The sequence below is a fragment of the Odocoileus virginianus genome, chromosome 4, assembly GCF_023699985.2.
Source record: "Odocoileus virginianus isolate 20LAN1187 ecotype Illinois chromosome 4, Ovbor_1.2, whole genome shotgun sequence".
Taxonomy (NCBI): domain Eukaryota; kingdom Metazoa; phylum Chordata; class Mammalia; order Artiodactyla; family Cervidae; genus Odocoileus; species Odocoileus virginianus.
The window spans coordinates 79480064-79496996 of record NC_069677.1 but is presented as its reverse complement, the minus strand read 5'-3'; the positions used below and the strand labels follow the sequence as shown (position 1 = coordinate 79496996).

Here is a 16933-nt window from a genome sequence, read left to right as displayed (position 1 = left end):
TATTTCTTCTGTGACCTGATTCTAGGGGACTCACCACTGTCTATTTATTGTTATTTACTTTTTGTTTTTTGTTTTTTTTTTTTTTTTGGCCATGTCATGTGGCTTGCAGGGGATCTTAGTCTGCCAACCACAGATTGAATCCAAGCTATGGCAGTTAAATTGTTGAGCCCGAACCATACAGCCACCAGCCACACCACTGTTTTTTAGACCCAGCCATCATGATACCTGGAAGTCTAGCTCATTAGTTTTCACTGCTGTGTGGAATTCTGCTGCATACCACAATCTATGTATGCATTCCACTACTCATGGGCACTTACGTTATTTCTGGTTTTGCTTATAAAAAGTGCTGTACGAACATGGCAAAATGCATCTCAAACTTCAGCACAAAGAAAAATCACCTAGAAGGCTTGTAGAAACACAGATGGTAGGCCCCACCCCTGAAATTTCTAGTTCACTAGGTCTGGGGAAGGGTGTGCGAGGGTGATAGTTTGCATTTCAAACTTTCCCAGAGATACTGATGTTGCTTCTCTGGGGATCACACTCTAAGAACCAAGGTCAACACCTAGAAGTGGAATTTCTGGGTCTTAAGATACACCTTGTTCAACCTGGCCAGAAAGGCCAAGGGCCAAGCTACATTCACCTGATACGAAGAATCAACTCACCGGAAAAGATTCTGATGCTGGGAAAGATTGAAGGCTAAAGGAGAAGAGCTTGGCAGAGGATGAGATGGTTAGATAGCATCATTGACTCAATGGACATGAATTTAACTCTGGGAGATGGAAGACAGAGGAGCCTGGCATGCTACAGTCCATGGGGTTTCAAAGAGAAGGACACAACTTAGCAGCTGAATAACAAAAACAGCAACATTCACACTCACATGAGTTCCTACTGCCCTGTACCTTGCCAGTTACAGCCAGGCAAGACACAACAGTTACATCATGGTGCTGGAAAGATCGGTGAATTTCTTATTTTTCTGTGTCCTTCGGTGTAGTTTATAATATTGTTTAAAATACTGTTAACCACTGATTATGAAAATGGAGTCAATTAGAAAGAAGCTGAAGATCTATTGCTTTAAAACATATGACAGCAATAAACAGAGCTCATTCTAAGCGCCCAGCCTCCAACTCCTCTCAACAGCTGCACAAAGTAAACACTCTTATTTTCATTTTAGAAATGAAAAACCAGGCTTCTAAAGGGAGGAGTAATCACCCAAGATCTTACAACTGCAAGTGTCAGCAGTGGAATCAAATTTAGGTTGAACTGATTCCAGAAGCCAAGTTTGGTTCCCACCGAAAATATGTCTCATTCCTGGGAGAAAAGACATCACACGTCTTCACTGTCGGGGTGTCAGGAAGCATCTAACAAAAGGCTTCCTGTGTGCTTTTTGGATCTGTCCGGAACCCTCTGGTCCTTATTGGTTCCTGAATATTCAGGAATTGAGAGGAGAGGCATGCCTTTCCCGGGGCTGAGGAATCCAGGCATTTCTCATTACGGTGATAAGTACCCTCTTCCTTCTTATGAAAAGGTGATCGTTCGCAACTCTCTCTTTGATAGGGATCATCTTATGTCTTGTAAGTCTGGAATTTTAATCTTTGTCTTTGCTGAGAATAACCACCTGGTAAGACAGTATATATGCCCACGCCGTGTTGATTAAAACACCTTTGCTCCATCAGAGCTTGGGTCCCCGTGTCTTTCTTTCTTTCTCTCTCTCTCTCTTTATCTCTCTATTTCTGGCTAATTCCTTAGAGCATGGAGGCCCGCTGAGCTCCCTTTCTTGCCCGGGCTTCTAAGACCCTCTCAAGAAGGCGCACTATGCCTTCACCCACTCGAGAGGGTGCCTGGTGCCTACGTGCAACAGCGCGAGCCCCAAGAATAGGACTCTATTGGCTTTCCGCGTAAACCAGGGGATATCAGCCTCTTTCTCTCTCTTACTTTCTTATCATCGACTCCGGACCACCAGGTTCCAGTCCATTAAAGGACCAACAAGTAATCAGCCTCTTTCTCTCTCTTACTTCCTTATCGTCGACTCCGGACCACCAAGTTCTGGTCCATTAAAGGACCAACAAGTGGCGACCAGAAACAGGGACTTGGTACACGTGGCTTCAGACGGAGTGACTCCCAGGGCCTATTGAGGCCGGTAAGTATTAAGACACGGGTCAATCGGCTGGAAAGCCCCCTCACTTTTCTGCTTTACTTCAGCACTTATTTAAAGTTCAGGGATTTTCAGTTTCATGCCAGAGAATAGAGGCTTGCCTTCAGACAGTGGTTGAATGTAACCCTTGGTTCCCTAATGAAGGTAGTTCCGATAGATTTCTGGCCCCTATGGGCTCTCATTGAAGCTGTGATTCTGCCATTCCAAGGTAATTCTAGCCCTCCTGATATTTGCAAACAGGCAGAACACTTATTACATGAATATAAATTAGACAATGATACCTTAAAAAGACCCAATTAGAACAACAAAAGATATTTCAAGATATTCCTACCAACCGTGGCCCAGTTGTTCAAGTGCTCCTCCCCTGCCGGAGGGCACATATCCCAAAGTCTCTCCCTGGATAAAACCTAATGATTTTGGCAACAACTCCCTTAAGACACCTTTTAACATTAAAACCGACACCACCTTTCTGAAGAACAATAACCAACCCCCTTTGCGACAGAGGCTCTCTGAATAGGTGGCTTTGCAATCACAAGTCTCTGAAGCCAATGGTTTTTCTGCCTTTCCAGTTTTAAGAAATGCTGAGGCTCAAGGGCAGATAATACCTCAATATGAAAGTATTAACCTTTTTCATGTGCAACAAATGAAAAAGGCTGTAACTATGTGTGGCTCACATTTGCCTTTTACTAGAGAGATTCTAAACGCTCTGGCATCTTCTACTGGAAACTTTATTCCCTATGATTGGCGAATTTTAATAAAAGCTCTCCTTAAACCAGGAGAATATCTTCAATGGACAATGTGGTTTCAAGATATAGCCAGAGATCATGCTAACATAAATGCTCGAGCTGGCGCTCCCCAAAATCAAATTACTTTTGAGATGCTAACTGGCACCGGAAAATTTGACGCTATAGAAGCTCAAATACGATGCCCTTCTTTGCTGCATGAACAATTAAAAACAGTGGCCCTTGAAGCTTGGGGTTGAATTACTCCTCAAGGGGAGCCTACAGGTAACTACACTAAAATATTGCAGGGACCTAATGAAAAGTAAGGCAATTTCTTAGCTAGATTAGAAACTGCTATTTCCCATATAGTAACTGGAGAAGAAGCTAAAAGGCAACTAGAAAAATTACTTGCTTATGAAAATGCAAATCAGGAATGTCAAAGGGCTATAGCCCCAATTCGTGAGACAGGGACTATTTTTGATTATTTAAAGGCTTATCGAAATATAGAATCAGAAACTCAAAAGATGCAAATGCTAGCTGAAACAATGGGTGCTGCCTTAAGAAGAGGAAAATAATGGATGTTTTACCTGTGGAGATAAGTACCATTTAAAACAGGCTGCCCTAAGAAAACTTAAAAAAAAAAAAAAACCTCCAAAAAATCTGCCCTTGCTGCCGTAGAGAAATGCATTGGGCCAAAGAGTGTAAATTTAAAATTGATATTGAAGGAAAACCTATTCCAGGAAACTCCAAGCAGGAGACCGCCAGGTCCTCTTCAACAAAAACCAGGAGCAAATTCCATCTTTTCCCTCAAACCCTCAACATCTGGCAGTGCTGCCCTCGATAGACCAGCCCTAAACTCTTTTACCCTCAAGCAGCCCCCTCTAGAATACCTACTGGACTTTTTGGGCCCCTGCTCCCCCAAACCTTCAGTCTTTTACTTGGCGGATCTAGTTTGACTTAACAGGCAGGAAGGCCAGGGGTCTCCAAATGGAAAAAATAGGCTGCAAGTATCAGACATTTTTATCTATCTTAAGCAGCAAGAAGAAACTAGTGATTTTTTTTTCTCTATACAAATTTAAAAATCGGTTTCTCTTAAAATACTGTGTTGCCATAACAACACCTGGTTTCATTTGAAGTTAACTATTCTCAAACCCTGGGTTAACCAATGCATTTTTCTTATGGAAATGTTTGTCTTAAGCTATGTTAATGTGCATTTACTCCCAACTCTGTCTTCAAGTTGGTTCTGCCTAAGACTCAGAACAGACTTGACAAACTGGTATGTTTTACTCATGCAAATGTTCTCTTAAGCTATGTTAATGAAACTACATTTGCTTGAAAACCTGCCTTTCTTCAATATTCACGTCAATCATTTTGTGGCCTGGGACAACTCACCTGGTGCTAAGGTTATCTCAAAATGCATGTTGTGGGTAAGGGGCCTGGTGCCGTTCTCTTCAGTTTGGAGACATTTCCTTTCTCTAATTAAGCAGGCTGCTGGTAGTTATATGACATCTGGCCAAAGACTAGCTGGGGGGCACTCTTTCTGCCCCCTTCTGATGCCTATGTCAAAAGCTTTCTCTATCTCCTTTATACTTTAATAAAACTTTATTACAAATAAATCTCAATTTGAGAACACATTACAAACTTCTACTGATTTCCAATTAGCTTTTCTAAAATATTTTGGAGAAATATCATTTCATTATCCTTCTGGTAAGCTATGGAATTTTCTTCAAAACCTTTGAATTTATTATTTCTCGCATTTCTTTTATATAGATGGGACTAAAAACGCCAAAACTCCATTCTGGTCTCTTAAAAAATATAAAGTCTTTTATACTAAATTTCATTCTGCTCAACAAAATAAATTATATGCTCTTATTCAAGTTATTTGCCTATATCCTTACCCCATTAATATAGTCTCTGATTCTATATATTCAGTTTTTATATTAAAAAATATAGAAACTTCCACCATAAACTCCTAGTTCTATTAAAATAGACAATGGCCCTGCCTATATTTCTAGACACTTTACACAATTTTTATGATCTTTTTCTATTAAACATATTACAGGTGTTCCTTATAATCCACAGACACAAGGCATATCAAACGAGCACATCACACACTAAAGTTAAAAATAAAAAAAATTTAAAAGGGGGGAATACACAGGAACACTACTGTCTTCCTTATCCAAAGCAGACTTTACTAGATTCCAACATATTTTCTAAACTCATAATTATTGTTAATACAGCTCTATTTGTTTTAAAATTTTTAAACCTACCACAGGGAAATATTTTAACAAGAGCAGAAAGACATTTAGAGGAAATGAAGGACACTTCTCTTCCTCTGCCCATGTGGGACCAAGATGGGTTCAATAAACAATAGAAATCTGGGAAATTAATCTCACAGGGAAAGGGATATGCTTGTATTTCCCCAGGTGGATCGAACAAACTTTTTCCTCAGAAAATTCAACCCAAGGGGGCCCCCGACATTCAAAATGGAGATGAAACAAGAACTCCAGGAGGAAGAAATTCCAATTCAGGCCATGGCGGCTCTAAAGAACTCCAGAAAGCACCACCCTTGGAGACATCAACCCTATGATATCCCCTCTTGGGGACAAATAAAAACCCTCACTAATCAAGTTAAGAATCTGATTTCTTGTAAATGTGTTGAATGCCCCAACCAAAAGACAAAGACTGGCTGAATGGATACAAAAGCAAGACCCATATATATGCTGTCTACAAGAGAGCCACCTCAAAACAAGAGACACATACAGACTGAAAGTGAAGGGCTGGAAAAAAATATTCCATGCAAACGGAGACCAAAAGAAAGCAGGAGTCGCAATACTTATATCAGATAAAATAGACTTCAAAATAAAGGCTGTGAAAAGAGACAAAGAAGGACACTACATAATGATCAAAATCCAAGAAGAAGATATAACAATTATAAATATACATGCACCCAACATAGGAGCACTGCAATATGTAAGGCAAATGCTAACAAGAATGAAGGGGGAAATTAACAATAACACAATAACAGTGGGAGACTTTAATACCCCACTCACACCTATGGAAAGATCAACTAAACAGAAAATTAACAAGGAAACACAAACTTTAAATGACACAATGGTCCAGCTAGACCTAATTGATATCTATAGGACATTTCACCCCAAAACAATCAATTTCACCTTTTTCTCAAGTGCACACGGAATCTTCTCCAGAATAGATCACATCCTAGGCCATAAATCTAGCCTTGGTAAATTAAAAAAAATTGAAATCATTCCAGTAATCTTTTCTGCCCACAATGCAGTAAGATTAGATCTCAATTACAGGAAAAGAACTATTAAAAATTCCAACATATGGAGGCTAAATAACACGCTTCTGAATAACAAACAAATCATAGGAGAAATAATAAAAAGAAATCAAAATATGCATAGAAACAAATGAAAATGAAAACACAACAAACCAAAACCTATGGGACACTGTAAAAGCAATACAGGCTTACCTCAAGAAACAAGAAAAAAGTGAAATAAATAGCCTAACTCTACACCTAAATCAACTAGAGAAGGAAGAAATGAAGAACCCCAGGGTTAGTAGAAGGAAAGAAATCTTAAAAATTAGGGCGGAAATAAATGCAAAAGAAACAAAAGAGACCATAGCAAAAATCAACAAAGCTAAAAGTTGGTTTTTTGAAAAGGTAAATATAACTGACAAGCCGTTAGCCAGACTCATCAAGAACAAAGGAAGAAGAACCAAATCAACAAAATTAGAAATGAAAATGGAGAGATCACAACAGACAACTCTGAAATACAAAGGATCATAAAAGGCTACTACCAGCAGCTCTATGCCAATAAAATGGACAACTTGGAAGAAATGGACAAATTCTTAGAAAAGTATAACTTTCCAAAACTGAACCAGGAAGAAATAGAAGATCTTAACAGACCCATCACAAGCAAGGAAATCGAAACTGTAATCAGAAACCTTCCAGCAAACAAAAGCCCAGGACCTGATGGCTTCACAGCTGAATTCTACCAAAAAATTAGAGAAGAGCTAACACCTATCTTAGTCAAACTCTTCCAGAAGATTGCAGAAGAAGGCAAACTTCCAGACTCATTCTATGAGGCCACCATCACCCTAATACCAAAACCAGACAAAGATGCCACAAAAAAAGAAAACTACAGGCCAATATCACTGATAAACATAGATGCAAAAATCCTTAACAAAATTCTAGCAAACAGAATCCAACAACATATTGAAAAGATCATACATCATAACCAAGTGGGCTTTATCCCGGGAATGCAAGGATTCTTTAATATCCACAAATCAATCAATGTAATACACCACATTAACAAATTGAAAGATAAAAACCATATGATTATCTCAATAGATGCAGAAAAAGCCTTTGACAAAATTCAACATCCATTTATGATAAAAACTCTCCAGAAAGCAGGCATGGAAGGAACATACCTCAACATAATAAAAGCTATATATGACAAACCCACAGCAAACATTATCCTCAATGATGAAAAATTGAAAGCATTTCCCTTGAAGTTAGGAACAAGACAAGGGTGCCCACTCTCACCACTACTATTCAACATAGTTTTAGAAGTGTTGGCCACAGCAATCAGAGCAGAAAAAGAAATAAAAAGAATCCAGATAGGAAAAGAAGAAGTAAAATTCTCATTGTTTGCAGACGACACGATCCTCTACATAGAAAACCCTAAAGACTCTACCAGAAAATTACTACAGCTAATCAATGAATACAGTAATGTTGCAGGATATAAAATTAACACACAGAAATCCCTTGCACTCCTATACAGTAACAATGAGAAAACAGGAAGAGAAATTAAGGAAACAATACCATTCACCATTGCAACAAAAAGAATAAAATACTTAGGAGTATATCTATCTAAAGAAACGAAAGACCTGTACATAGAAAACTATAAAACACTAATGAAAGAAATCAAAGAGGACACAAATAGATGGAGAAATATACTGTGTTCATGGATTGGAAGACTCAATATTGTGAAAATGGCTATACTACCCAAAGCAATCTATAGATTCAATGCAATTCCTATCAAGCTACCAACGGTAGTTTTCACAGAACTAGAACAAATAATTTCACAATTTGTATGGAAATACAAAAAACCCCAAATAGCCAAAGCAATCTTGAGAAAGAAGAATGGAACTGGAGGAATCAACCTGCCTGACTTCAGACTCTACTACAAAGCCACAGTCATCAAGACAGTATGGTACTGGCACAAAGACAGAAATATAGATCAATGGAAAAAAATAGAAAGCCCAGAGATAAATCCACGGACCTATGGACACCTTATCTTTGACAAAGGAGGCAAAGATATACAATGGAAAAAAGACAACCTCTCTAACAAGCGGTGCTGGGAAAACTGGCCAACCACTTGTAAAAGAATGAAACTAGAACACCTTCTAACACCATACACAAAAATAAACTCAAAATGGATTAAAGATCTAAATGTAAGACCAGAAACTATAAAACTCCTGGAGGAGAACATTGGCAAAACACTCTGACATAAGTCACAGCAGGATCCTCTATGATCCACCTCCCAGAATATTGGAAATAAAAGCAAAAATACACAAATGGGACCTAATGAAACTTAAACGCTTTTGCACAACAAAAGAAACTATAAGCAAGGTGAAAAGGCAGCCCTCAGAATGGGAGAAAATAACAGCAAACGAAGCAACAGACAAAGGATTAATCTCAAAAATATACAAGCAGCTCCTGCAGCTCAATTCCAGAAAAATAAATGACCCAATCAAAAAATAGGCCAAAGAACTAAACAGACATTTCTCCAAAGAAGACATACAGATGGCTAACAAACACATGAAAAGATGCTCAAAATCACTCATTATCAGAGAAATGCAAATCAAAACCACAACGAGGTACCACTACATGCCAGTCAGGATGGCTGCTATCCAAAAGTCTACAAGAAATAAATGCTGGAGAGGGTGTGGAGAAAAGGGAACCCTCTTACATTGTTGGTGGGAATGCAAACTAGTACAGCTGCTATGGAGAACAGTTTGGAGATTCCTTAAAAAAACTGGAAATAGAACTGCCATATGACCCAGCAATCCCACTTCTGGGCATACACACCGAGGAAACTAGATCTGAAAGAGACATGTGCACCCCAATGTTCATCACAGCACTGTTTATAACTGCCAGGACATGGAAGCAACCTAGATGCCCATCAGCAGACGAATGGATAAGGAAGCTATGGTACATATACACCATGGAATATTACTCAGCCATTAAAAATAATTCATTTGAATCAGTTCTAATGAGATGGATGAAACTGGAGCCCATTATACAGAGTGAAGAAAGCCAGAAAGATAAAGACCAATACAGTATATTAAGGCATATATATGGAATTTAAAAAGATGGTAATGATAACCCAATATGCAAAACAGAGACACAGATGTACAGAACAGAATTTTGGACTCTGTGGGAGAAGGTGAGGGTGGGATGTTCTGAGAGAACAGCATTGAAACAAGTATACTATCAAGGGTGAAACAGATCACCAGCCCAGGTTGGACGCATGAGACAAGTGCTCAGGGCTGGTGCACTGGGAAGACCCAGAGGGATGTGATGGGGAGGGAGGCAGGAGGGAGGATCAAATCTGAGAGGATAACAGGCAGGAAGGCCAGGGGTCTCCAAATGGAAAAAGAAGCTGCAGGTGCCAGACATTTTTATCTCTCTTAAGCGGCAAGAAGAAACAAACCTGCGATATGTTTTTCCTTCTCTATACAAATTTAAAAGAGGTTTCTCTTAAAGTGCTGTGTTGCCATGACACCTGGTCTCACCTGAAGCTAACTACTCTCAAACCTTGAGTTGACCAATACGTTTCTTTTTCGTATGGAAATGTTGTCTTAAGCTATGTTAATGAACCCCAGACTCTATCTTCAAGTTGGTTCCGCCAAATGGCCTAAATTTACTTACTCAGGTATTGTTCCCCTAATCTATGTAAATGAAAATATTTGTTGGTATTCTGCCCTTCTACAAGATTCAAGTCAATCGTTTTATGGCCAGGGATGAATTATCTGGTATCATTCTAAATTTCATGACATCCTTTTCATTAACAGACTGTGAGTGACTATATAACAGACAGCTAAAGACTAGGAGGCGGGTATTCTTTTGCCCCCTTCTGATGCCTATGTCAGAAGCTTTCTCTATTTCCTTTATACTTTAATAAAACTTTATTACACAAAAGCTCTGAGCGATCCAGCCTCGTCTCTGGCCCCGGATTGAATTCGTCTCCTCCGGAGGCCAAGAATCCCGCGTCTAATCGTTCAAGCAACAACCTTTCATCTTGGGGGCTCGTCCGGGATCCTTCAAGACAAGGTAAGGATGCTTGGAGCTCTAGTTCTTTGTTCTCCTAGCAAACATGTTTTCTGCTGTACTTTACTAACTCTTCAGTGTGCTTGTGTGAATGAATGAAACGCCCTCGCGAAGCAAATGAAGAGCCCTGCTCTGCGGTTCCGCGGCGACCTCATAAGGCTTATGGCAAAAACCTGTCGGGCGTTTATACCGACCTGCCAATGGCAAGAGGCAACCAATGTCTTTTTCAGGAACCGACCAGAAACGGGCAAAGCGTGTGGACCGAACTCTCCTTTCTCGGTCCTTTTCGGTCTCTTTGACCATTTCATAACTCCTTGGGAATTAAAAGTACTAACCTAATCTATCGGATCATAGGCTTTCAAGGGACTTGTAATCTATGTTGCTACTGTACTGTGGCCTAGGTCTCAAACTTGGATTGGTAGTCAGGAAGCGCCTAGCCTCGCTAGGCATGGAAAGTTCGGAAGCTAGATGGAGCTCTAACTCCCAGAGCATCTCTGAGGTTAAAGGTGACTCGGATTGGAGCTGCAGTGGTTTTCTTTCCCTTTGGTAACACTGGCTCTTAGTGGACCAGAGGAGGTTCTTATACCGGTGTGGTAACACTTGGAAGGAACATATCTCAGTTTCATGTTTGTATCGGTCTTGCTGTGGTCAGGAATATGCTTAGGGTCGTGCACAGGCACTCAGGTGACAAATGTGTCCCCCAGAGGTCTTAGCCTGGAAAACATTCCGGAAGGTTACTCTGAATGCACCCCGGGTGGCATCAGAGGCAAGCGAGGTGAAGGGCTGGACATCAGTCAGGGATGCCGTCAGGTCTACCCCTGGTGCATCCCCACCCCGTCTCGGTGGTAGAACCGGGAGGGACGAGTGTGACGCCTGCGTCGGTAAGGGACAGACTAAGTCCGACCAGGAAGGAAAAGCTTTTGGTGTAAAGTCTGTCTACACCCCCATCTAGAGCAGGGAGGGACGCCTCCGGTAGAAAAAATGGCGCTGGTCGCTTTTTTTCTCTCTTACAGATGGGAGCTAATAATTCCAGCCTCACTCCTTTGAACTGTATCCTGAAAAACTGGGATATGTGCAGGGCAGCCAGAGAGACTGAGGGACAGCCACTCATGCTGTTGCCTCTTCACGAAGTCCCCACTGGGAGTCAGGCGGTCCCAGCTACAGAACCAGACTGGGACTATAACACTGCAAAAGGAAGATGGGATCAGAGTCATTTTGTCAGATGTATTCTTGAAGGACTCAAGCAGGCGCGTTCTAAGCCTTTAAACTATGGCAAACTGGCAGACATAGAACAGGAGGAGAAGGAAGCTCCTGGTAAATTCCTAGATAGACTGAGAGAAGCCCTTCGCAGATTCACTGAGATTGATCCCAAAAGTGAAGAGGGAAAAGTGATCTTAAAGGATAGATTTCTCACTCACTCGGCTCCAGATATTCGCCGTAAGTTATCAAAACGGGCGCATGGACCAAATCAGTCTTTAGATAATCTGTTACAACTGGCTCAGACAGTCTATTATGGAAGGGAATATGAGGAAAAGAAAGAAAGGCAGAGAAAGACGAAGGAAAAGGCGGAAGCTCTCGCAATGGCTATGAAAACCGTTCTTAAGCAGCCTGAGAAAAATGCACAGAGGGACCCAGGTGAAAAGGGATGGGCTTGCTATTGCTGTGGAAAGGAGGGGCATCTCAAGCGAGATTGCCCTCAGGCATCTAAGCCGCCCCCAGCTCCCTGTCCGGTCTGCAAGGGACCCCACTGGAGGAGAGACTGCCCCCAGAGGCGTAGGTCTCAGGGGTCTGACTCTCAAGACCACCAGGACTGAAGGTGCCCGGGGGTCCCCACACAAGCTCCCGTCCTAATTACACCTGAGGAGCCCCGGGTATTGATAACGGTGGGAGGCCAATCCGTCAATTTCCTTTTAGATACTGGGGCAACTTACTCCGTGCTTAATGAAGCCCCTGGCCCACTTTCTTCCCGATCCGCTTCCGTAATGGGACTGTCTGGACGAGCCAAAAGGTATTACTCCAGTTATTCTTTATCGTGCAACTGGGATTCTGTGCTATTTTCACACGAGTTTCTTATCGTGCCAGAATCACCCTCACCCCTTTTGGGAAGGGATATACTGAGCAAAGTCCATGCCTCTGTTTTCATGAATATGGAGCCCTCCCTTTCTCTCCCTTTAGTTGAACAAAATGTAAATCTTAGAGTATGGGCTGATGGAAAATCTGTGGGTCGAGCACAGAATGCTATTCTTGTAGTTGTCAAGCTCAAAGACCCACACTTATTCCCACATAAGAAGCAGTATCCACTGAAACCTGAGGTTAAAGAAGGGTTAAGACCCATCATTGAGAATTTAAAAGAGCAGGGACTGTTAGTTCCCTGTAACAGTCCATGCAACACTCCTATTTTGGGTATAAAGAAATCAAACGGTAAATGGAGACTAGTTCAAGATTTACGAATAATAAATGAGGCTGTGGTTCCTTTACACCCTGTGGTGCCTAATCCTTATACTCTATTGTCTGAAATTCCTGAACGAGCCAAATATTTCTCAGTAATTGATTTGAAAGATGCCTTCTATTCAGTGCCTTTGGCGGAAGAAAGTCAATTTCTATTTGCCTTTGAAGACCCCACGCAGCCAGCTTCTCAGTTAACCTGGACAGTTTTGCCCCAGGGATTTCGTGACAGTCCTCACTTATTTGGACAAAGTTTGTCACGGGATCTACAAAACTTTAATAGCTCTGAAGCGGTAGTGTTACAATATGTAGATGATATATTGCTCTGTGCTGAAACAGAGGAAGCTTGTTCACGAGCCTCAGAAGATTTCCTAAACTTTCTGGCAGGCTGCGGTTACAAGGCTTCAAGAGAAAAGGCTCAGCTTTGTCAACAATCTGTTAGATATCTGGGCCTAATCATATCAGAAGAGACTAGGGCCATAGTCTACCCCCTAGGTAGGCCATCCCCTACCTATGACTTTAAGGCAATTGAGAGGATTTTTGGGAATCACAGGCTACTGTCGTATTTGGATTCCGGGCTATGGGGAACTTGCCCGTATTTGGATTCCGGGCTATGGGGAACTTGCCCGGCCTTTATATAAACTTATAGCTGAAACTCAGCAGGCCCAAACCGACAAACTGGTTTGGTCTCCAGATACTCAAAAGGCTTTTAAGGTTCTTCAGACTGCTCTCCTGCAAGCTCCGGCTTTGAGTTTGCCCACAGGGGTCAGAATTTAACTTGTTTGTCACTGAAAGAAAAGGTATGGCCTTGGGAGTTTTGACACAACCCCGAGGGCCTCATCAGCAACCTATTGCATATCTAAGCAAAGAATTAGATGTAATTGCACGTGGGTGGCCCCACTGCCTAAGAGTAATTGGAGCAACGGCTTTATTAGCACCTGAAGCTTTAAAAATAATTAATGGACGAAACCTTACTGTACTGACTTCTCATGATGTGAGTGGAATCTTGAATTCTAAACGTAATATTTGGATGACAGACAGTAGGCTTCTTAAATATCAGTCACTATTGTTAGAAGGACCAGTAACTAAGGTTAAAGTTTGTGGAAATTTAAATCCTGCTACTTTTCTTCCTGAGAAAGAAAATGAAACACCTGATCATGATTGCTCTCAATTTTTAACTTTAAACTATGCAGCTCGGGAAGATCTAATGGATACCCCATTAGACAATCCTGACATGGAAATATTTACAGATGGCAGTTCTTTTGTTCGGGATGGAAAGCGTAAAGCAGGTTATGCTGTGGTGACTGCTGAACAGGTTTTAGAAGCAAAATCTCTCCCCCAGGGAACCAGTGCCCAGTTAGCGGAGCTTGTGGCCCTGACCCGAGCTCTAGAGTTAAGCAAAGGGCAACGTGTGAATATTTACACTGATTCTAAGTATGCTTATTTGACTTTACATGCTCATGCTGCAATATGGAAAGAAAGACAGTTTAGAACAGCAACAGGAAAAACCACAATATACTGAGGAAGAATTAGAAAGATATGAGAAAAGAGGAGCAAAGATTACTGATAAAGGATGGTTACAGTCCGAGGATGGACGATTAATAATTCCTGAAAATGCTCAGTGGAAAATTCTTAAGGGTTTACATCAGAGTTTTCATTTGGGTATAGAAAGTACTTACCAGATGGCTTCTCGTTTGTTTGAAGGTAAAAATGTAATGAAAACTTTAAAGAACATTATCAAACGATGTGAGGTTTGTCAGAAAAATAACCCAAAGACTGAAAAGCTAGCCAAATCTGGGTTACAACGAAAGGGAAAGTATCCTGGAGAAGACTGGGAAATTGATTTTACTCATATGCCAAAAGCTAATGGATATTCTTGCTTACAAGTTTGGGTGGATACTTTTACTGGATGGATTGAGGCTTTCCCCTGTCGTAGTGAACAAGCTAAAGAGGTTATAAAGATTTTAATCCATGAAATTATCCCCAGGTTTGGGCTGCCACGGAGCCTTCAGAGTGACAATGGCTCCGCCTTTAAAGCTGGAGGAATAGAGTATCACTTACACTGCTCCTGGAGACCCCAATCCTCAGGAAAGGTCGAAAAAGCTAATGACATTATCAAAAGACATCTGCGCAAATTAACTCAAGAAACGCAGGACAACTGGATTAAAGTCCTACCCATAGCTTTAATGAGGGCTCGAACTGCCCCCAAAAAGGAGGGGCTGTCCCCCTTTGAATGTATTTATGGAAGGCCTTTCTTACGCACGGACATTGTTATAGATCCTGAAGCCTTGGAGTTAACTAATTATGTAACTCAGCTCTCAGCTTTTCAACAGGCATTAACAGAACTCCAGGAGACGACTCCTGACCCAGCCTCTGAATCCAGCAAGCCTCTATTTGAGCCAGGAACTGAGGTCCTTATAAAAACATTGGGATCTGGGGGCTCATCCCTCGAGCCCCTCTGGGAAGGCCCTTACGAGGTTATTCTTTCTTCTCCCACAGCTGTCAAAGTGCCAGGAATTGATTCATGGGTGCATCACACTCGAGTCAAGAGATGGCACCCTGACCAAAACTAAGTGATGTCATTTTATGTCTTTACTTTCTATGCTCTGGCTTTGTACGTTTCAGATGGGCCTGATAATCTATGTGAGCCTACTTCTGCTGACTCCAGAAATCCTGAGTCTGCCATTTGATCCTCAAGACAATGCCTTCCTGTCCTGGGCTCACTCCTATGCTGCATTCCACAATCGGTCTAACTGCTGGGTCTGCGGAGCACTCCCCACTTCATCAGTGGAAGGCTTCCCGTGGTGGACATCTCCACTTCAAGGAAAAGACTTTCTCCAAGTCTGCGAATACCTTCAACAACAATCACATGTGATGCCTCTTCTTCGTCTGGTGACATCTAACAACCCTAGAATGGACTGGTGTAATACTCTGTACCTTAACTATGGACATAATGTGACTTTTAATTTTGATTATACTCTGTCTCAGTTTAATGACTATTTTGCTGCACATATATACCTGATATGAGCACTAATGTTACTCATTTTACTAAACACATGAACAAGATGATTAGGGCCATGGATACTCCTGAGGCCTCTATTGCGTCACTTTGGGATACGTTAACTAGTTCCCCATGGTGGAAATCTATCTTAATTACAATAATTCTGATTGTTTTGTTTTTGCTGTTTGCTCCCTGCATCTGTAACTGTGTAACTAGATTTGTTTCTAGTCGCATGAAAGCTTTTAAGTTGCAAATGGTTGCTCAAACTCCTGCTATCACTGCAGCTTCTCCCGACTACTATTTGGGGCCCCTGGGTCAGACATCCTCACTATGAGGATTAGGAGAATATGTTGCCTCACCAATTTAGGGACAACGCCCCTTGTCAGCTCGGAAGCAGTTATAGAATAAAAACGACGCCCCTTTTCCCTAGGCAACATAATTCTCCTAAAAGAAAAGGGGGGAATGAGAGGATAACAGGCAGGAAGGCCAGGGGTCTCCAAATGGAAAAAGGAAGCTGCAGGTGCCAGACATTTTTATCTCTCTTAAGCGGCAGGAAGAAACAAACCAGCGATATGTTTTTCCTTCTCTATACAAATTTAAAAGAGGTTTCTCTTAAAGTGCTGTGTTGCCATGACACCTGGTCTCACCTGAAGCTAACTACTCTCAAACCTTGAGTTGACCAATACGTTTCTTTTTCGTATGGAAATGTTGTCTTAAGCTATGTTAATGAACCCCAGACTCTATCTTCAAGTTGGTTCCGCCAAATGGCCTAAATTTACTTACTCAGGTATTGTTCCCCTAATCTATGTAAATGAAAATATTTGTTGGTATTCTGCCCTTCTACAAGATTCAAGTCAATCGTTTTATGGCCAGGGATGAATTATCTGGTATCATTCTAAATTTCATGACATCCTTTTCATTAACAGACTGTGAGTGACTATATAACAGACAGCTAAAGACTAGGAGGCGGGTATTCTTTTGCCCCCTTCTGATGCCTATGTCAGAAGCTTTCTCTATTTCCTTTATACTTTAATAAAACTTTATTACACAAAAGCTCTGAGCGATCCAGCCTCGTCTCTGGCCCTCGATTGAATTCGTCTCCTCCGGAGGCCAAGAATCCCGCGTCTAATCGTTCAAGCAACAACCTTTCAAAATCCATGGCTGATTCATGTCAATGTATGGCAAAAACCACTACAATATTTTAAAGTAATTAGCCTCCAACTAATAAAAATAAATGGAGAAAAAAAAAATCT

General features: G+C 41.3%; 1 protein-coding gene across 6 annotated transcripts in view; it reads right to left on the bottom strand.

Annotated features, from left to right (window-relative positions):
- Nucleotides 1–16933, bottom strand: part of MX1 (MX dynamin like GTPase 1) — a 60629-nt gene that overhangs the window by 23340 nt on the left and 20356 nt on the right. The window lies entirely within an intron of this gene.